The sequence below is a fragment of the Macaca mulatta genome, chromosome 16, assembly GCF_049350105.2.
Source record: "Macaca mulatta isolate MMU2019108-1 chromosome 16, T2T-MMU8v2.0, whole genome shotgun sequence".
Classification (NCBI taxonomy): domain Eukaryota; kingdom Metazoa; phylum Chordata; class Mammalia; order Primates; family Cercopithecidae; genus Macaca; species Macaca mulatta.
Window position 1 is genome coordinate 87,162,412 of NC_133421.1, and position 21,285 is coordinate 87,183,696.

Sequence of the window (21,285 nt, forward strand, 5' to 3'; positions counted from 1 at the left end):
GTTCATAGAGCAAAGTGCTTAGAACGGGCCTGGCACGACAGGAGCCCACGTGTCACTGCTGCCGTTGTCACCGTCATCACAGCGGCCGCGGCGTTGGCTACTTTGATTGTTTCTCCCTCGTCCCTGTCACCTTGTTCCCTCAGCAGGCTCTCATTCACTTATTCATTTACAGCCGAGGCCCGCTCTGTGCCAGGCCTGGTGCTGAGAACGGGGGGGCGGGGGGGGTAGATAGATGGGGGCTGTGCCCCACTCCCTGACCCGAGGGTTCCCTTTGCAATATGAGGTTCTTGCAGAATGGACCCCCAGGCTGTTCCACCAACCCCTCCTCAGTCCAGCTTAACCCTTCCGTGCCCGTTTTCCGTGCTGTTAGAGGAGGAGAGGGGAGGAAGGATGGGTGGAGTTTTTGTGAGGACTGAGCGGGCAGGGGTGTGTGAGGCTCTGGAAATGGTGCCTGCGGTACTCACTCAGCGTTAGCTTTTGTTGTAGTTGCTGTTGGGAGTATATTCTTGGATTTCAGGACACTGACGACGGAAGGGGAACGCTTTTTCTGGAAGCCATCCAGAGGGGTCCACCGTGGCCGCTGGGCAGAGTTGCTGACTTGTGAGCTGGGCCTGACCACAGTCACCGTTCTCACGAAGGAGGCCGCCTGCAGTCCCCCTCCCAGGAATTTCTGGGCCTTTGGCAGGGGACAGTTCAGGGCTGGGGGTGGGTGGCCGTGTCCGCAGGCCCTCTGCAGGAGCTGATTCTTGGAGTCAGAGAATCCCCTGTCGCTGTGGGGGGTGTTCTGTCCCGCCCCTCCCCTCCTGCTGTGCTCTCAGCTGCTCCAACAGGATGCTTTTCTGAGTGACAGAAACCCCAACTCAGAATGGCTTCAGCCCTCAAGAGAACTGAGAGCTTTTTTGTGCAAAATGAGATGCTCCGGGCATTGAGGATGCTGTGGAGGCGTCTCCGTTCCACCATCTCCAGCCGTGGTGTCCCTCTCGGTCACAGGATGCTGCAGCCATGTTCTAGGGAAGGAGAGCCTCCCTTCCTGTGAGCCAGGAAGCCCCTCCGCGCAGCCCCTTCACTGGCCATTGCCTGAGACCTGACCTGGTGGCTCCTGCCCCAAGGAGCAGAAAGGGGATTTGCTAGGTCAGGGTGGACTGGGTGCGAGGAGCACCCCCCAACAGGGTCTGCTCAGGTGTCCCTCCTGTTGGGGCAGCAGGGAAGGGACCCACATGTGGCACTGGGACACGGAGAGGCTTTTGTGCCTGTGACAGCCAAAAGGGATGGCGCCCCCGCCACGTTCCCACCCAACCCGAGGCCCAGCATGGCCACGCCGGAAATAGCAGCGTCATCCCCCGCACTGTCTTGGCCCGCTTTCAAGAGGCCAGAGGGGTAGGGCTGGAGCGGGCGTCTGACCTCTGGCTGCATCCAGCTGCCCGTGGACAGGCTGTGAGTGAGTCTGCAGAGGAAGAGAGATGAGGCGGCCGGGACCTTCCCCTGCACCTCCTGAACCCCCGTTCCCTGTGAGTGAGATGGGGAGTGCACCCCTGCCCTCTCCTCCTGGGTATCCCCCGCCTACCCGCCCCAGGTGCTTGATGTTGCCTGTTCGTTTTCCCTCTCTGCCCCTCCCGCCAGCCTTTCCCATATGGTCCTGATTAGGACCTTCCGCCCGCCCGTTGGTGGACAGGCAGAGAGGGGAGCTTGCTGTGGGGCCTCCCCCGATGGGGGGACTTCCCAGCACAGAGTTTTCTGGCCTCCGCAGAGACGCTGTGTGTGCCTGTGTGTTTCTGGTGTGTTAGAAGCGCTAAGCTGCAGCTGTTCTGTACATTTTTCACGTTTCTCACTTGTCAGAGGCCCTGGGTTTGGTGTTTGTGGGCTGGCGATCTGCGTTGGGGTCTCCAGGAGGCCCGTGGTGGGAGAGGCAGGGCCCCTTCTCCTTCAGTCTGGGCAGCCTTGCTCTGGCCTGCTGTCTGTGGAAAGTGCGTTAGGATATGGTGGCAAGACTGGCTGGGGCTCTGGCTCCAGGCCCGGCCCCAGCGCGTGTCAGACTTACCCTCCTTGTGCCTCCGTTCACCCTGTCTGCCTGCAGGGCCTGCAGAAGCATCCTGAGAGTTGGTAGGGTGGCCTGCCTGGTGCCCGCACGGGGTCTGCTGGTGGGTTGCTGAGGCTGCGGTGGGGTCTCCATGGCTCCCTCGTCCTGCACATCCATCCTTTGGTGTGTTATCTTGCTAGCATGTGAGCTCATACTGGCTCTGAGTCTGCAGCCTGTTTTCCTCACCAGGTGGCTAAGCAGAGTGGCAGGCAGGGTGGCAGAGCCCCACTGGCCTGCAGGGGACCCTCTGTGGGCTGCAGGCAGTCCCCTTGTAGTTCCAGGTGCCCTGGCAGGACCTTCACCATGATCCCCGTCGAAGCTCACATCTAAGGCATTTGTGGGCACCCCTGCCCCAGACATGAGGGTTGGCATTTGCTCTTGCACATGAAGCAAAGGCCTGTTTGGAGGAGGGCGTGGAAGCCTGGTGTGATGAAGACAAGGACCGGTGGCCCACCCCTCTTGCACCAGGACCTTGGGTGGCAGGCCTGGGGCCTTCAGTCCTTAATTCAGGAGGGTAACCCGTCACTGGAACTACGAGTGAACTCCAGCTGTTGTTGCCATAGCTGGAGGGAAGAGCGGAAAGGAGGGGCTGCAGGGGAGCAGAGGCGCTCACCCTTCCTCTGCCGGCATCAGGCTGCCAGTGCTGGACAGGGCCCCGTCAACTGTGTGAGGAGTAAGTATCCTTACCTGGAGTAAATATCCCCTTTAATCCTCCCACCAACTCTGAAATTGATTCTGTTGTTATTCCCATTTCACTGATGAGGAACCCATGGCCCAGAGATGTTAAGTAACCTGCCCAAGCCTCCCTCTGAGTATGGCAGAGGGAGGGTCTGAATTCGGAAAGTCTGGCTCCCGTGCCCCCATCCCTAACCACTGTCATTTACCTCTTGGGCCAGCCCTCTGATTGGAAAACCTGAGGCCCAGAGAAGTGCAGTGACTTGGCCAGTTCCGCATGGCAGGTTAGTGGCAGAGCTGAGCTGTGTCTCCCATGCTCTGATTCTGTGGCCTCTTGAGGTGGCTCACCCCTAAACACGCCCCACGTGGTGGCTCTGTTTCCTCCTGTCCTCTGAACCTGCCAGCCTGTGCTCAGGCAGGGAGAAGTGGAGCAACTATGCCGGGCGGGTCGTCGTGCCCCAGTGCCGCCTGCCCTACGCCTGATTGGCAGCAGAGTGGCCCCTCCTTGGGGTGGTCTGGAGGTGCCAGTGGCCACTCATCCGCACAGCCCAGTCTCACACGTGTCACTCCCAAAGGATGTTGACACAGAATGAAGCAGCTAGGGGAGGCGGACACTTTTGCACGAAGGTGGCGTTCCTGGTAATCTGTCGTGCTGTCGTCTGTGGCTGCCTTTGGCTGGCATCTCACCTCCTCCTGGCTGTCCTGCAGCCACCTTAGGGAGGTCAGCGTGTCACCTTCATCCGGGTACAGCACAAGCTTGCCAGCACCGCACTGCGGGATCTGGAGGCCTTTGCTCCTGAGCCCTGCCTCTGTGTAATCCGTAAAGCACGGACCTCTTAGGGGCTTCCGTTCTTCCACCTGGAAGAATCTTACACTGTTTAGGGCTTGACGCAGGGCTAGAGCGTGGAGGCGTTGCCGGAGGACCGAGGGAGAACTGAGTGCATGTTCTCTTGGCCTCAGCCCCGTGTGCATGTTATACATGGGTGCTTTGCTGTCCACACTGGGTTCCACGGCTGGGCGGGAGTTGAGTTCAGCTCGGTGGCTGCCTTTCCACCCTGCAGGCCTGGTTCGGGAGTGTGAGGATGCTTGCTGGAAGCCGATGTGCATGAAAGAGTTAATGGTGGATCCCGTTTCCTCGGCCCCCTCTCCAGCTTTCCCAGGGAAAGGGCAGGAACAGAGAGGCCTTATCTTCAGAGGAAGGGGTGGGCGGGGACACAGCGCTCTTCTGCACAGGCGCCTCTGAGCCACCCTGCATGTTTCATTCCACCGACTTCTGCAGCCCAGCTGTTCAGGGCAGATCCAGAAGGTGGAGAGAGGATTTCCAATAAGCAGAGAATGGAGTGAATGTGAGATTCATTACTGGGATTTGGCAAAGCAAAGAGCCTCACTTTCTTCCCGCAGATGGGACGGGGGTGGGGCAGGAGCCAGGGGGGTGGGGGTGTCCAGCAAGAGCTCCTTCCCATCCTCCCACTGCTAGAGCGCCTAGGCCTGCTTCCTTTGCCATGGGCCCCGTCCTCCACGCAGAACCTCAGCCTGGAATGATCACATGTCCAGCTTTTCTCACCCCCTTCCTGCCTTGCTGGAGGGAGTGGCCTGGCCCCGGCCCCTGCCCCCTGCCACCTACACCTCCTGTTTTGCTGCACTGGCCTCTTGGTGGGGGCTGCAGCGGAGATGGGCAAAAGCCGCTTCCAGGCAGCCAACCCCCATCCTGGGAGTGACTGAAAGTCCTTGAGGGCTCCTGCAGGGTGAGCTGACCATCCTGGCCCTGGTAAGGACACCCAGGAGAGGGCCAGGGTGGCTCTTTTTGGGGCACAGCATAAAGAACAAGCCTAAGTGTTTCTGAGGCAGGAGGGTGCCGAAGCATTGGGGAGCTGGGTTTTAGAAGCACTGTTTGGGGTGGTGAGTGGAACATGCAGGACACAGATTCACGCGATCGTGCACATCACCTGACCTCACTCCCTCGGTTTACAGAGGAGGAAACTAGAGGCCGAAAGAGATGAAGTGAGTTCCCTAGGGTCACACAGGCCAGCGAGGCCCAGGGCGCAGACCTCCTGCTCTGCTTCCCCGTGCCCATTCGGTTGGCATCCGCATCCCTGCCTTGACACCCCCGTGTGGCAGCTGCTGTGATTCTGTGACTCAGCACCTCCTCACCCCACCCCAGGGGGCCCTGCGAGGGAAACGAGAACGCCCCATGCAGAAGTGGTTGGAAAGCAAGAAGCCTGGAGAGAAGTGAGGCCTCTGTGCTTTGGCCTGAGTCCAGGACTCATGGCCTGGTTCCCAGGGATGGAGCACTGACCCCTCCCTTCTACACCCCCACCCCACGCCCCCAGGAGCTCCCTGTGGGGAAGCCAGAATGACCTGGGCTCAGAGATTGTGAATTCATCTTGCTGGGTGTGTGGCTGCCTTTATGTAACCAGCGCTCTCACGGAGGAGCCAGGGCACGGCTCTCAATACTCTCGGGGGTCCCTCGGTGAGGTGGGAGGACCTCGGGAGGTCAGGAGGCTGCTCAAGACCTCTGCCCATCAGGGACCAGGTGAGGGCTTGTTGACCACTGTGGCCTCCTGATGCTTCTGGTGGGGAGACCACAGAGGGGCCTGCCGCCACCATCGCCAGTGGCCCTGGCCTGCCCTGTCGTCCTTCTGGGCTGGCCAAACTCCATGTGCAGAAACCCAAGTGAACCCCAGTAGTGGCCTCTGGGAGAATCATCTGTCAAGAGCCAAGGATGGAGTTTCTGGGGAGGACTTTCTGCTGCCCCCCAACCCCTTTCGGGTGCATTGTCCTGTGGCCCCACTCCCTGTAGGGAAGTCAGGTGCCTCCAGAAGCTTCTCCCTGGCCCCAGGCCAGAGGCGACAGTGGGGGCCCCTTGCTTGCACTGGTGACTGTGGCTGGTTGTTGGTGCCTGGCCCTGCCCTGCACTGTGCACCCATCGAAGGCGGCATCATCCTGGCCTCTCTGGTGGCCGTGCATGGGTGAGCAGCCTACGACATATCTGCTCCCAGCATCGTGTGGGGCGGGGCTTTCAGAGGGGCTGGGGGCTTTCAGAGGGGCAGGGAGTGCTCCTGGCCTTGTGACCAAAAGGAGCTGAAGGTTTGCAGAAGCTGTTGGGCTGAGGTCAGTTCTTATAAGATTTGGCGATGAGGGAACAGATGCTCACGGAGCTGCTCCTGTGCCAGGCGCTGCTCCAGGCGCTGCACACACTGCCTCACTCTGCGCTGACAGCCAAGAGGCTGGCTCCCCCACATTTTACAGATAATGTGCTCCCCCAGTTCCTTAGTGGTGGAGCCAGGATTCGAACCCACGCAGGCAGCCTCCTGGGCCTGTAGTCCTACCCTTCATCTCCCTCCAGGACCTGGATCTTGGGGTTGGCAGGATAATGACTTCCAGAGGTATGCACCTCCTAATCCCCAGCACCTGGGACTATGTTAGGTGACATGGCGGGGCCAGGTAAGGTTGCTAATCAGCTGGTCTTAAAATAGGAAGATGATCCTGGATAATCCATACGGGCCCGCTGTCAACACAAGAGTTTTTAAAAGCGCAATAGACCATCCGAGTGGTGCAGCGGGAGAGGCTTGGAAGGAGGAAGGAGGCCACAAATGTGGGCGGGGAGAAAATGCAGGAAAACACAGTCTCCCTGAGCCTCGGGAGGGTGCCCAGCCCTGTGGACACCTTCCCTGGATCCTAGTGAGGTGGAGGGTGGGACAGATGTGTGTTGTTTGACATCACAAGTGTGTGGTCATTTGCTACAGCAGTGATGGGAATTGAATGCTGTTAGGCAGCAGTGCTCCTATCCCGGAAGAATTAGGAGAAATTCTCCTGTGGATCTCAAACTCTGGAAGATTCTGGGCTCCTCTCTGGACTGCTCCAGCTCTGCAATCATAGGAAAGGTCTCCCATGTCTGTTTTGGGGAAGAAAACCCCATAGCAAAACCATTTCCCCTTTTGACAAATGAAGGCGAGGGTGTGGGCTGGACACATGTTTCCTTTTTGTGGATTTTTTTTTGTTTTAACACTTAGAATTCTGTAGCTGAGGGAGACTTTGGGGGTTTGTCTGCCTGATTTGCAAGTGAGGAAATGGAGGCCCAGGGAAGTTAAGTGACTGGCCCAGGGTCATGCAGAGTCATGCTGGAATATCAAGTCAGATAGCCCAGCTCCTGTTCCAAAGTGCTTTCCTCCCTGGTTGGGGAGGAGAGTTGGAGAGAGTGGACCCTGAGCAACAGCATCATTGGCAGGGACTGGAAGAGTAGCTACTATACCCAAGTGCTGGGGCCTCTGGCCACTTCCTGCAGGAACCAGGTGACCCGCCACAGCACAGGCCTCTCCCTGTCTGCCTGTAGCCCTGGGGGCCCCAGGGACCTGAGGACACTCTGGCCTGAGGGCTGGGGCCTGAGAGAAGAGGTAGAAGTCCCTCTAGTCTGGCCTGCCCTCCCGGTGTCCTGCAGGCGTCTCCGGCAGCCCAGGGCTCCTAGAGACCTTGGCTGGCGGGCGTCCCCACCTTTCCCCAGCCGCACCCTGTGGCCAGCAGCTTGCAGGACTTGGGCTTTTGCCTGTGACCCTGAAACAGTCATTTTCTGAGCTGAGTGGGGATCAGGTGAGCAGATCCCCACACCTGTAACTGCTGTGATCTTTCTGTCCTGGAGGCTGGTGGGCAGCCTGGATGGTGCTTCATGGCACTTTATGACTGTCCCCGTCACCAGGCTTGTGAGTTGCCCCCCTCCTCTCGGCACTTTATGACTGTCCCCGTCACCAGGCTTGTGAGTTGCCCCCCTCCTCTCGGCATCCTGAACAGCTTCCCTGAGAGCCCCACTCCGGGCCTTCGCCTCTGTAGGCCCGCTGCCTGGGGCGCCTCCTTCCCCTGGAAGCTGGGCCTCTTTGGGGACTCCTTAATAAGGGCCTTGCCAAGTGCTGCCAAATTGCCCCATCTGGTCCCCATTTGTTCCACTTACCACCCTATTTTAACTTTTATGTCTCCTCCTTGGGTTTAAGATCTGAGCAGGCAGGGTCTGTGTGGCACCCCAGGTCCCTGATGCCGCCAGCACCCGGGGGACTCTTAGTACATATGCAGGGAGGGAAGGAATGAAGGAGGAGATGACTTGGGAAGTCCTCCAGTTCCTGTTTGTAACTGGCATATTGTGACAAAACACTCATGGCATTTCACTTTTTTCATATACCTTTTTTAAAAATTTATTTTTATTTTTATTATTTTTATTTTTATTTTTTTTTTTTGAGACAGAGTCTTGCTCTTTCGCCTGGGCTGGAGTGCAGTGGCCGGATCTCAGCTCTCTGCAAGCTCCGCCTCCTGGGTTTACGCCATTCTCTTGCCTCAGCCTCCCGAGTAACTGGGACTACAGGTGCCCGCCACCTCACCCAGCTAATTTTTTTTTTTTGTATTTTTTAGGAGAGACGGGGTTTCACTGTGTTAGCCAGGATGGTCTCGATCTCCTGACCTCGTGATCCGCCCGTCTCGGTCTCCCAAAATGCTGGGATTACAGGCTTGAGCCACCGCGCCCGGCCTGTTTTTATTTTTTTGAGATGGAGCCTCGCTCTGTCACCTAGGCTGGAGTGCAGTAGCACGAGCTTGGCTCACTGTAACCTCCATCTCCCAGGTTCAAGCGATTCTCCTGCCTCAGCATCCTAAGTAGCTGAGATTATAGGCACCCGCCACCACGCCCGGCGAATTTTTGTATTTTGAGTAGAGACAGGGTTTCACCAAGTTGGCCAGGCTGGTCTCGAACTCCCGACTTCAGGTGATCCACCTGTCTTCGCCTCCCAGAGTGCTGGGATTATAGGAGTGAGCCACTGCACCTGGCCTTCATATACCTATAAAAGAGAACTTGCCCGGGAAATCTTCCAGATGCACCTTTAGGGTTTTAAGGCACAGATACATGAAGCTCGTCAGTGAGCAGCTGCTGCTTATTCCTTTTTCACTTCCAACTCAGAGCAGCCCGCATCCCAAGCGGACAGCTGCTCTCTTCCTCTTGGCTCCCTGCCGCCGACGCTCCCGCAGAAGCAGGGAGAAGAGGCAGGAAGGCGACGCGTGATCGTCCGCTGGGCGCCCGCACGGTGCCGTCTGCACAGGTGCCATCTCCTTTACTTGCCACTCTCCTCGGTGAGCCCTTTCCCCTTTTTGCAGATGAGAGCATTGCCCCCTAGAGGTTAAGAAATGGGCCCAGAGTCACTCAGCTCATCAGGGTGCAGCCAGATTTGAACCCCACCCTGCTGATCTCCACGTCTGCAGGCCTGGCCCGATGAGATGGACAGCTGGGTGGTGGAGACCTTGAGACCCTGGATGGCTCCCAAATAGGGCCTGTAACTCCTGGACGGGGAGAGTTTGGCACAAAGGGTTTGTGGAGTGAGCTGGGGGAGAAGGTGGCTTAGGGTCCCTGTCTCTTTTTTTTTTTTTTTTGAGACGGAGTCTCGCTCTGTCGCCCAGGCTGGAATGCAGTGGCCGGATCTCAGCTCACTGCAAGCTCTGACTCCCGGGTTTACGCCATTCTCCTGCCTCAGCCTCCTGAGTAGCTGGGACTACAGGCACCCGCCACCTCGCCCGGCTAGTTTTTTTTTTAATAGAGATGGGGTTTCACCGTATTAGCCAGGATGGTCTCAATCTCCTGACCTCGTGATCCGCCCGTCTCGGCCTCCCAAAGTGCTGGGATTACAGGCTTGAGCCACCGCGCCCCGCAGGTCCCTGTCTCTGAACAAACAGATGGAGGTGCTATTCCAGCATCCTCTCAGCCTCTGGTGTCCTGAGCTTCTGGTTCTGGGAGGAGAGAATGGAGCTGGGCTCCGTTCTGGGCTAGGCTGGTTTGGGCCCAATTCAGACAAGCTTCTTAGTTTGCCATGAGCGATGCTTTCGCCTGCCCCAGTGTCTCCGCCAAAAACATGAAGGGCTTCAGACCCCCCGACCCCGGCCTGCTTCCCTCCTGGACTTGGAGTGGGTCTGGGGCTGACAGCAGTCTCTTGCCGGATAGCCTGAGCAGCCACCAACGCCATCAGGTCTGACGGTGAGGCCCCTGCCCCTGAGGAAAAAACAAGGCCGTCTGGGGGATTTTCTGCCAGGTGGTGAAAACAGGCCTGGAGTCAGCCAGCACCCCCATGCTTAGACACTTCGTGTGGTTTTCAAAGTGCTTTTATGTTGCTAGCTCATACGATCTTCCCCAAAACCCAATAAGGGAGGGCAGGAAGTTTGAGCAACAGCCTCTCAAGCACCCAAACAGCAGGTGGTTTCATTGCCCTCCATTTACAGGCAACTAAACTGAGGTTCAGGATGGCTACCACTTGTCTCCCCAGCCACCCAGCCATTTAGCCGCAGAAAAGGTCATGACTCTTTATGCCCCAGCGAAGCTGAAGATTTTTCTTTCTGTTTTTAAAAATGTTTACTACCCAGGGCGGTGAACACCTGGTGCCTCTGTCTAGCCCAAGATGTGAACATTTGCCACTCCCGTTTCTTTCCTCCCACAAGACCTGACCCTCCTTTTGTGATGGGAACATCCTGCAGGCAGGCTGTCCTGCTTTCATAGACTTTGAGAAACGGGGTCCAAATTGCTGGCTGTGGGTGGGAAAGGCGACACTGCGGTGAAGAGGGGGAGTATTTTTGTAGGTGGGAAGAAATGCATTTCCTCTGCCCTCTTAGGTTCAGTGTTTGGGGGCCTGCGAATTAAACTCACTGAAGATAAATTAACGATAGAAAAGACAGATTTAATCACCTAGGTATGGGAGTTCACTGAAAAATGTGACTCAAAAGAGCACGTAGAAGGTGGGGCCGTGGCTGGTCCGAAGGTGGTGAGTTATCTCTGCTGATTGTTCAGTTACAGATTAGATTCTTTGTTCCACTCTTTCCCCTCTTCCCACTAGTGCACTTGACTAGTGTTTTTTTTGAGCCGGAGTCTCACGCTGTTGCCTGGGCTGGAGTGCAGTGGCGTGGTCTTGGCTCACTGCAACCTCCGCCTCCCGGGTTCAAGCGATTCCCCTGCCTCAGCCTCCCGAGTAGCTGGGACTACAGGTGCCTGCCACCACGCCTGGCTAATTTTTTGTATTTTTAGTAGAGACGGGTTTCACTATATTGGCCAGGTTGGTCTCGAACTCCTGACCTCGTGATCTGCCCACCTCGGCCTCCCAAAGTGCTGGGATTACAGGCGTAAGCCACTGTGCCCAGCCAACTAGTTTTTTTTTTTTTTTTTTGAGACAGAGTCTCGCTCTGTCGCCCAGGCTGGAGTGCAGTGGCCCGATTTTGTTTTTTTTTCTTTTTAACTTTGGGCATGTATACCATCTTAATAGGGGAAAAGGAAGGGGCAAAAGCACGTATTATGGGCCAGGCGTGATGGCTCACACCTGTAATCCCAGCACTTTGGGAGGCCGAGGTGGTCGGATCACCTGAGGTCAGGAGTTCCAGACCAGCCTGGCCAACATGGTGAAACCCTGTCTCTACTAAAAATACAAAAATTACCCAGGCGTGGTGGCGCACACCTGTAATCCCAGCTACTTGGGAGGCTGAGGCAGGAGAATCACTTGAACCTGTGAGGCAGAGGTTGCAGTGAGCCAAGATCGCACCACTGCACTCCAGCCTGGGCAACAGAGTGAGACTCTGTCTCAAAAAAAAAAAAAAAAAAAAAAAAAAAACACATATTATGGCAAAACAAATGAGTTTTTGGAAAGATAAATAGGCCCTTAGGAGCTGAGATGCGAGATGTGAAGTCTTGTGACAATGTCTGCTTAGGTGTGGTGTGGAAACTACTCACATCTCCCAGGGAAGGGTCCGTTGCTCCCAGGGAGCAGATTTGGGCCCGTATACCATCTTAATAGGGGAAAAGGCACATATTATGGGCCAGGCACAATGTGCCCGGTGCAGGAGGCAGACGTGGTTTATGGTTGCTGTTGGAACCAGTGCAGGGCCCGATTGCTTTGTATTGGGTGTTGAGGATCCTGGTTTTGTATCAGCCATGAGTTTGCAGCTCTAGGACACACCTGATGTGAGCTCAAGGGGAAAGGAGGTTGGAGGGGCAGAGTGGTTGGATTGGATGTGTGCCTGGGGCCATATCTAATCTACAAAGTGGTCATCAACGGGACCAGCTGGCTGCAGACCACAATCAACGCTATTATTTAAAAGTAAGGTCACACTTTTAATAATAAGTCACATTTTAAGTTATGATCAATTTATAAGACACACTGTTGGTATAATGATAGCTTTTCAAGAAGGATACAAAAAGGCACATTGGGCCGGGTGTGGTGACTCACGCCTGTAATCCCAGCACTTTGAGAGGCCGAGGTCAGCGGATCGCTTCAAGCCAGGAGTTTGAGACCAGCCTGGCCAACATGGTGAAACCCTGTCTCTGCTAAAAATACAAAAAAAAATTAACTGGGCATGATGGCGCATGCTTGTAATCTCAACTACGGGGGAGGCTGAGGCAGGAGAATCACTTAAAACCTGGGAGGTGGAGGTTGCAGTGAGCCTAGATTGCGCCACTTCACTCCAGCCTGGGCAACAGAGCCAGATTCCATCTCAAAAAGAAAAGAAAAAAAGTAAAAAGGCATGTTGTAGGTACCTGCTAGTGGAAGTTGCAGCTTGACAGGAGGTAGGGCGAGTACTTCTTAGAAAGGAGGAAATGGGCCCTCCTGCTACAGAGACCCACAAACATAGACTGAGGCCTGCCGCACAGGAGACTCAAAAGAGGCAAAGGTGAATTAGAGTCAGGGTCTCCAAGTCAGGGTCTGACTCTGGGGGTGGGGGTCACATATTATGGAGGATGTCAGGAGGGCTTCCTGGAGGTGGTGACGTTTACCGGGCGGGTTTTAGGTGGGTTTTGCGAGACAGTACGGCCTGGCTGAAGAGTGTAGGCTCCTTAGACAGGAGGGGGAATTCAGGCTTGAAAGTGAGTTGGTCAGATTGCCGGGGTCCTTGAATGCAAGGGAAGAATTTCGACTAACAGAGGAACCTGGGAAGCTGTTTGGGAAAAGGAGTGATGAAGTGGGAGGGGTCATCCAGCAGAGCCCTGCCTTGGTGGGAGGTAGCGAGATGGGAGGTGGGCATTGGTGAGGGACGATCCCAGTGGTCCAGGGGAGCAGTCATAGGGTGGAAACTAACCTTGTGGGTCTGGGCAGGAAGGGACTGATTTGAGACCCCGGGAAGAAACAGCCAGTAGGACTTTGGTGAGAGGGCCGGGGGTCGGGGAGGGGGGAGCCGGGGGTCGGGGAGGGGGGGGCTGGGGGTCGGGGAGGGGGGGTCCGGGGGTCGGGGAGGGGGGTGCGGGGAGTGGGAGCTTGAGTCTTCGGAAACGGGCAGTGTTCCAAGGGGTAGACCTGAGGCAAGATGTGGAGAGGCAGCTGAGCTGGGAAGCTGGAACGGAGGTGTGGTCACCCCAGGAGACTAAGTCGGGGGGCGAGGGGACCTCTGGGAGCCATCCAGCCCCCAGGACTAGGGAATACGGAGGGGAGAAGAACCGGCTCCTGCGTGTCAGGCACTGCCCTGGAGGTCAGATGGGGCGGGGCTGGATACTGGCCATGAGGATTTTTTCAAGAACTCCGTTAATAGTGAGATGGGCGGACACCAGATGGCGCGGGTGAAGAAGTGAGTGGGCAGTAGGAAGCTAGAAGCTGCAGTGTAGACCCACTTTGAGAGGTTGGGCTCTTCAGACCGGGAGAAAGTTCACAGTTTTGAGGAGTTAGGTAGGTCAAAGGAAGAGGGTTTGCTTGTTTTTGAGATTGGAACATCCTGAACGTTCTCCCAGGCCAAGTGAGGAGAAACCAGAAGAAGGAACATGGCCCCCGAATGTGCCAAAACAGCCCAGCAGCTGTGCTGCCTCACAGAGAAACTGTGCAGAGGCCCCTCTGTCCCACCACGGCCTTCACTCGGGCTACTCAGGGTTCCCCCAGTCTGTCCACCCAAGGGCGGCAGGGGCTGTGGGTGCTCCCAGCCCCTTTTGGAGGTCGGTCTATGGGTAGGAATGTGGGCTGCCTTGGGGCGTCACGGCTGCAGGTGCATACCAGCCATCAGAACAACCCTCCTGCTCCCCAGCCCGCCCCCCTGCACCCCCATGAAGAAACGCGGCCACCGGCCCACAGAGAGGGAGGGATATTGTTCTTGGCATTTGATGGGAAGCATCTGCTGCATCCCACTGGGGTGTTGCCCAGGATGGATTGGAAAAGAGTTGGCAGGAAGGCTGAGCTCTGTGCTCACAACCTGGCTTGGCGGTAGCCGAGGAGCTTGGCAGGGGCAGAGTACAGGACCTGGGAACTGGGGGCTGGTGCATGTGTGCATGCACGTGTGTGTGTGTATCTGTATGCACATGTGTGTGCTGGGGGGTGGGGAGGAAGCTGAGAAACCACATCCCCTCCTCGTTGCTGCTGTGTTGCTGCGTGCTTCAGCAGCACGTGGGTGTCACTACACTTCCTGGCAGGTGTCAGCCTCCAAGACTGTGCTGGGCTCTTCTCCCAGTTGGCTCAGTTGGAGGTGGGAGTCCCAACTGTCCCCTGTGGCTTCCAGAGTGGGACCTTGCTGCGGGATAGGCTGGCCAGTGCTGCTCCCTCCCCCGTGACCCTTCTGTTGGGTGGGTCACCAGGAAGGACTGTGGGCATTGCCCACAGACAGGTGGACATGTGGCAAGGACACCTTGGGGCCTTCTTTCTGATGCCCCTCGAAGGGGGCACTTTGTCAGCTTTGAGATGAGTCTCTGTGGATGTGGGAAGCTCACTATCTGAAGAGCAGCAGCCTTCGAAAATTCAACACAGACCCCCGAGTGGGGGCGGGAAGGGGTCCTGTCCCACTCACTGGCTGCCTGGCAGAGTTCAGCTCAGCTCTCAGTGTGTGTTTCTTCATCTGCACGAGGAAACGCCTGTGTTGCTGTGGGCGGAGGAATGGACTGAGGGCTACATTCGCTTCCTGTTGCCACTGTAACTGCTTCGCACAAACTCAGTGGCTTAAAGCAACAGACACTTCTTCCTTTACAGTGTTAAGGGTCAGAAGCCGGAGATCAGTCTCACCAGACTAAAGTCAAGGTGCTGGCAGAATTCATTCCTGCCTCTTCCAGCTTTGGGCGGGAGGCGCTGCTGGAGTTCCTTGGCTTGCGGCTGCATCCCTCCAGCCTCTGCCTCCATCCTTATACAGCCTCCTCCTTCTCTGCAGTGAGATCTCCCTCTGCCTCCCTCTTTTTTTTTTTTTTTCAGATGGAGTCTCACTCTGTCACCCAGGCTGGAGTGCGGTGGCACGATCTTGGCTCACTGCAGCCTCCACATCCCGGGTTCAAGCGATTCTCCTGCCTCAGCTTCCCAAGTAGCTGGGATTACAGGCGTGTGCCACTACACCTGGCTAATTTTTGTATTTTTAGTAGAGACAGGGTTTTGCCATGTTGGCCAGGCTGGTCTCGAACTCCTGACCTCAGGTGATCTGCCTGTCTCAGCCTCCCAAAGTGCTGGGATTGCAGCCATGAGCCATTGCACCTGGCCTGCGTCCCTCTTAAAGGACGCTTGTGATTTGGGGTCCGCCTGGGTAATCTTTTCATCTCAACATCTTCAGTTACATCTACAGAGTCCCTGTTGCCACATAAGGTAACACAGTTTGGGGAGGGAGAGTTATTCAGCCTACCCTGGGGGCTTGTGGTATATCTCAGGGCCCTTTTGATTTTAAGATATAAAGCAAGAAAACAAATTTGTTCAAGGGGAAAAAAAGGACATGTTGAATTCTGTTGGTTTAAATGTATATTTTTTTATTGTGCTAAAATACACAGAACATAAAATGTGCCATTAGTAACACCGAGTACATACACAGTGTTGTGCAACCATCACCACTATCTAGTGCCAGAACTTTTTCATCACCCCAAAAGAAAACCGCGTATCTATGAAGGACTCACCCCCCATCTGCCCTCTCCAGCCCTTGGCAGCCACCAGAATGCTTTATGTCTCTATACATTCATTTTTAATAAGTGCAATTCTGTGTGACTTTAAAATAAATAAACATGAGCACGATGAGTTGCTTATTGGAAGGATGTCCATGCGGGCAGGCCGGCGTGTGGAATGCCTAGGCCTCCGGAAGGGCAGGAGTTGAAGGGGTGTGGATGTGCTGCCCTCTCCTCCCCTTGCTCCTTCCTTGGGGTCACTGCCTCTTATGCCTCTTTGCAAATGGCTCCAAATAGTGTCTCAGCCCCCATGTCTGCATTGCCTCCTAGCTTCAGAACCCTCCACCAAAAAACACTCCAAGCTTCAGACTCACTCCTGGGAAAATTCCAATGGCCTCACTCTCCCTTTTGAGCCAGCCAGGCCCCACGGCCTGTGGCGGGCTGTCTTTGAGTCGGGTATGTCCCAGCCTGAGCACCTATGAGCTAGGGAAGCAGGACAGGCACATCCAGGGAAGGGGAAGAGTCGGCAGTCGCAGTAATTTATATCTTTGGAATCGTCTAAGAGATACTTAGCGTGTGCCTAGAACTTTCATTTCTTTTTTGTTTGTTTTTTGAGATGAAGTCTCGCTCTTTTGCCCAGACTGGAGTGCAGTGGCGCAATTTCATCTCACCGCAACCTCCTCCTCCCGGGTTCAAGTGATTCTCCTGCCTCAACCTCCTGAGTGGCTGGGACTACAGGCGCGCACCACCACGCCTGGCTAATTTTTGTATTTTTAGTAGAGATGGGGTTTCACCATTTTGGTCAGGCTGGTCTTGAACTCCTGACCTCCGGCAATCCACCTGCCTCGACCTCCCAAAGTGCTGGGATTACAGGTGTGAGCCAACACACCCAACCACATTCATTTCTTAGGAGAAGCTCTGCATTTTCTGACAGCGAAATGTTCCCAGGCGGGTGACACTGATGGCGGGATCTATGGCCTCACCAGTGTCTTACGGAAGATGCTGCTGTGTGTTTCACCAAGCTGTGTCCTATCGTCCTCTAAATGTGGCTTGTAGACATGGTGCTGAGAATGATCTGGGAGGCTCAAATCATAATATGGTCCAAATCAACAGCTCTCTGATGACCTGGTATTATCCTAGGATCAAATTGAGACTATCTGAGGATGGGTGTGGTGACTCACGCCTGTAATCCCAGCACTTCAGGAGGCCAAGGCAGGCAGATCAGTTGAAGTCAGCAGTTTGAGACCAGCCTGGCCAACATGGTGAAATCCCATTTCTACTAAAAATACAAAAAGCAGCCGGACATGGTGGTGTGCGCCTGTTGTCCCAGCTACTTAGGCTGAGGCCGGAGAATTGCTTGAACTCGGGAGACGGAGGTTGCAGTGAGCCCAGAACGCACCATTGCTTTCCAGCCTGGGCAACAGAGCAAGACTCTGTACCCGCCCCACCACCAAAAAAAAAAAAAAAAAAAAAGAGATGATCCGAGCTGCACTGTCCAACATGATAGCCGCTGGCTGCACGGGGCCATTGAACACCTGAAATGTGGCAACTCCAAATGGAGAGGTGCCGTGTCCTAGCAAGGGGGATAGAAAAGAATGTCAAATATCTGTCATTTTTACATTGATTACATGTTGAATTGATAATATTTTGGGCTCTGTTAAGTGAATGATAAAATTAATATCACCTGCTGTTACATTTTTTTAATGATTTTTTTTTTTTTTAAATACGGGGTCTCACACTGTTGCCCAGGCTGGAGTGCAGTGGCACAATCTCGGCTCACTGAAACCTTTGCCTCCCGGGTTCGAGCGATTCTCCTGCGTCAGCCTCCCGAGTAGCTGGGATTACAGGTGGCCGCCACCACGCCTGGCTAACTTTTCTATTTTCGGTAGAGACAGGGTTTTGCCATGTTGGCCAGGCTGCTTTCAAATTCCTGACCTCAGGTGATCCGCCCGCCTCAGCTTCCCAAAGTGCTGGCATTTACAGGCGTGAGCCACTGTGCCTGGCTTGTTCTTACATTTGTTATTGTGGCTGCTGGAAAACGTAAGGTTGCGTCTGTGGCCCGTGTGCCATTTCTGCTGGAGGGTTGGACCGAGGGGCAGCCGGGAAGGCTTTGGGGCTACTCTACCTGAGTGCCGAGTGTGTGCTGAGTGGTGGAGAACTTTGAGAGATCCTGAAGGACAGAGGCTCTGTGTGGGGGATGCAGCCCCGGGCCGGAGATGCCCTCTCTGTGCTCTGGAGACCCTCATTTGGTGACAGCAAGAGGAACCACTGCCAGAGGGGCGGCCACCTCAGCAAAGCACCGCGGCTGCTGGCCGCCCAGGTCAGGAATCCAGAGGCAGAGGAGGGGAGAAGGCTGGGCTTGGAGGAGAGCAGGGTCGTGGGCCCTGGGAAAAGCCTGGAGGGGCCAGAAAGCTGGGGGATAGATTGAGGCCAGAGGCAAAGAGAAGGAGGTTCGGAGAGGAAGGCTAAGGAAGAAAGGTTCTGCCCACGGGGAGGGAGGAGGCTGACGGGGTAGGGGCATGGTGGAAGCTGAATCCTCGAGGCTTGCTGTTGACCCTGACACCTGGCCAGAAGGGAGTTCCTTCCAGCATCCTTTGTCAATGGTTTCTGGAGCTGCCCTTAAGGGGCCAGTGACGAGGGTGCCGTGGGATGGGCTGCGGGCAGTGGAAAAGAGGCTCTTCTCACTCCCACTGCTGGGGAAATCAGCTTCTTGGAGGACGGGGGAGCCGTATTTTCTGAGTGGCCGCACTTCCTGGCCTGGACACGTGTGTCTTGCTGTAATTTTGGCGACTGGTGTTGGTGGTACCCATTTTATGGATGGGGAAGGTCAGATTCCACAGATGTTGAGTGACGAGCCCAGGGCCTTGGATTTCAGTGTTTGACTCAGAACCCACGTCTCTGATCTGCCACCAGCCTCCCTCCCATTCAGATGGGAACAGGGACTCCGGGCATGCAGTCCCCTCCCAGACACTCCCCCGGCTCTGGCCTGGCGCCCAGAGACCAGTGGTAGCAGCTCCCATTCACTGTGAGGTGGGGAGGTCCGTGGGACCAGGAGGCCTTAGGGGGAAAGTTGGCCATGAGGAGTGGGAAGTGATGGGTTAGATGCCAGTGACTGCTGGCTGGGGAGCCGCTGGACGTGGCTGGCCTGTGTGGCCAGTGTGGCGGGTGCCCCGGGGCTTCAGTCACCCCCAGCCACAGGTGGGGGTGTGGGAAGGTGAAAGTGTGTGGAACCCAGTGACCATGAGGTCCTGTAGGGGCTGCCTGAGAGAGCGTAGCCTCCAGAATTCAGACCCTGGCCCTCAGAAGGTGTCACCAAAGGCTTCTTTCCACTTAAGCGAATCCCTCCCAGCCCCCAGCAAGCCCTCGGAACCAGCCCACTCCCAGGCGCTCTCTCCTAGTGTGGGAGTGGCCACGCCCCTGCTGGGAGTGACTCACTTGGGTTCAGAGGTCGTGGCACTGAGATGGGTCTGGCAGATCCCAGCGTCCAGGCCCAGCCCCTATAGTGTCAGCTCCCTCCTCTGGGGACCCCCTTGCTTGTGCCCCTCTGGGTCCCAGCACATCCCAGGCCTGCAGGGAGGGGGAGAGGAAGAGTGACTCACTGGCCAGGTCCCCCAGGGGCTGGAGAGGCTGGAGAGGCAGGAGCTGGATCGGATCTGAATCCAGAGGCTCTCGGAAGAAGAGCTCAGGGTGAGCTGCGCCCCCATCCCCTGCCCCTCCTCTCCTGCTCCTTCTCCCTTCCGTGGTCCCAGCCAGCAAGCACCTGGGGTAGAGGGGACAAACCCAGGTGGCTGTGTTCCAACCCTGCCTGCAGGTCTGAATGGCTTTCTGGAGTGGCTGGCCATGCCCCCTGAGAGCCCAGCTGTGGGGATGTCTGAGCAGGTTGGTGGGGGAGCACCTGGGAAGCAGGGGCATTGGGCAGAGCACAGGGTGAGAGGGCGTCCAGGTCAGGTTCAGGACCTGGTTGGGAGGAGGGGGCTCCTCATGGGCACTGCCCCTGGCAAGCTCAGGGACAAGGGCAGGGACAGTGTGGCTGGAGGTCCCTAGGAGCCTCTTCCCCTCTCTTCCTAGCAGCTCCCCCTCGCTCTTCCCAGGGACCCTGTCACTCTCCTTTAGCGAGTGGCAGCTCCTTGGCGTCCCTCCCATGGCTCCAAGTTGCTGCTGCACCGGGCCTGCCGCTGGGCTCCCCTATCTCTGCCTGCCCCCTCCTCCTGCTCCCCTCGCCCTGCCCCCTTGGAGCAATTCCCCACCGAGCCTCCCTTCCCAGGCAGTCGAGGTCCCTCCCTACCTCTGCCCCACGCTCTGGGAGGCTCCTTGTTCCGCGGCCACAAAGCCCCTTTGATCCTCTGCTCGGCTCCGAGCCATGTGACCCGGTGGGCGGGCCGCGGCTCTCGGCGCGTCCAGCGCAGCCCGACGTTCCGCTGCTGGGGTGAGTCCTGCTCCTTTGTTCTTCCCAGCCTTGCACCACTGGCTCGGGGGCTCTCAGGTGGCGCGGCCGTGAGGCGGGCCCCGATGGCCCTGGTGGCGGGGCCGGGAGCCACGCTGTCCCTGGGCCCCAACCCGAGGCCGGCAGGACCGAGCGGGGTCCCCAGGAGAGGGGTGGCGGGGAGCTCGGTCTCCACGCGGGGACCAGATTTTCAGCCTCAAAATAGAAGAATAGGGCTTTGTGTGGTCACAGCTATCTCTTTGTAAATATTTGGCCAACTAAGCTGAGTGGCTGAGTCTCCTCCTGCCGGGAGCTTCTTGGAACATGTTTCCTTTTCGCAAGGGGTTTCCCTGGCTTCCAGGAGGGCCAGGAAGAAATTCGAATTGGCCACCACTTTCTCTAAAATCACTCCGCTCAAGTTATCACCCCTTTGGGCTCCTGAAGACCGGCTGGCTGGAGGCTGGAGATAGTCTCAACCCTCGAAATGCAGTAACCCAAGCTCCCCGCAGCGCCGGCACTGGGATCCAGGGAACTGCTGCTACAGCCCAGCTCTGGATTCCTGGATGTGTTGGAGATGTGCAGGGTGTTCCTGGGAGGAGCGGGGAGGGAGGCTGCTGCTGGCGGGCTGGTCTGCGTGTGCTTTGCTTCTCTACAATGGCATGTGGGGTGTCGCCATGCAGAATCATGTCAGTGAGCAGGGGCTGAGGGAACTCCCTAACGGACCTGCTTTCAGAGGGGTTTTTCATGCTGTGAGAACCCCAGAGACTAAAGTCATGCAGCCAACAGAGGGTGGTCCCTGGCATCAAAGCAGGGAGGGGGCCAGGAGCTTTGCAGGCAATGCCATCTGCTCCTGAAACGCCTTCCCAGTGACTCTGGGGACTGACTCAGCCTCCAGCCTGCTGCACTTCATCCCTGGCCCCTCTCTCTTTGCTTTTTGACATGAAATCTGCTGTGTTTTGGTCAGAGGTTTGGGGAACAGCTCTCTGCTCATCTGAGATAAGTTTGTAATTCCCGGAGAAAAATGTGCCACCCGGAAGGAGGCTGAGCAGTAGTTTTCTGACAGGTCTGTTCTGGGCTTTGGGGACAGCACCTGCTGAATCAGGACCGAGTTGGAATTTGGTTTGGATCCCATATGAGAAAACCTGTTAGAAGAGGAGGAAGCAGAAAAAGGCCCCATTCCCTAATAATGATGTGGGTTTTCCTCCTCCATTCATTGCCACCTTGCCTTGAAACTAACGGGGCCTCGTGTGTTTCCGTGAATGTCATTCTCTTTGGCCAACTCCCCTG

The 21,285-nt window shown here is 56.3% G+C and overlaps 1 protein-coding gene and 1 long non-coding RNA gene across 40 annotated transcripts in view; both read left to right on the forward strand.

The window, feature by feature from the left end:
• Positions 1-21,285, forward strand: part of SEPTIN9 (septin 9) — a 215,606-nt gene that overhangs the window by 147,599 nt on the left and 46,722 nt on the right. For 3 of the 39 annotated variants that reach the window (XR_013407352.1, XM_077973026.1, XM_015120466.3), the window contains exon 1: positions 19,939-20,001. The exons of 29 other annotated variants lie outside the window; for them this stretch is intronic. The gene's annotated coding sequence lies outside the window, so the exon portion shown is untranslated. Of the gene's footprint in view, positions 1-841; positions 1,509-5,124; positions 5,286-17,535; positions 17,896-18,991; positions 19,263-19,938; positions 20,002-21,285 lie in introns of those variants that run through there. 7 more of the 39 variants (XR_013407356.1, XM_077973028.1, XM_077973025.1 and 4 more) reach the window with 6 other exon arrangements.
• LOC100427734 (uncharacterized) lies at positions 13,361-14,851 on the forward strand. The gene has a single exon (XR_013407358.1). It is a non-coding gene; the product is annotated as an uncharacterized LOC100427734 (long non-coding RNA).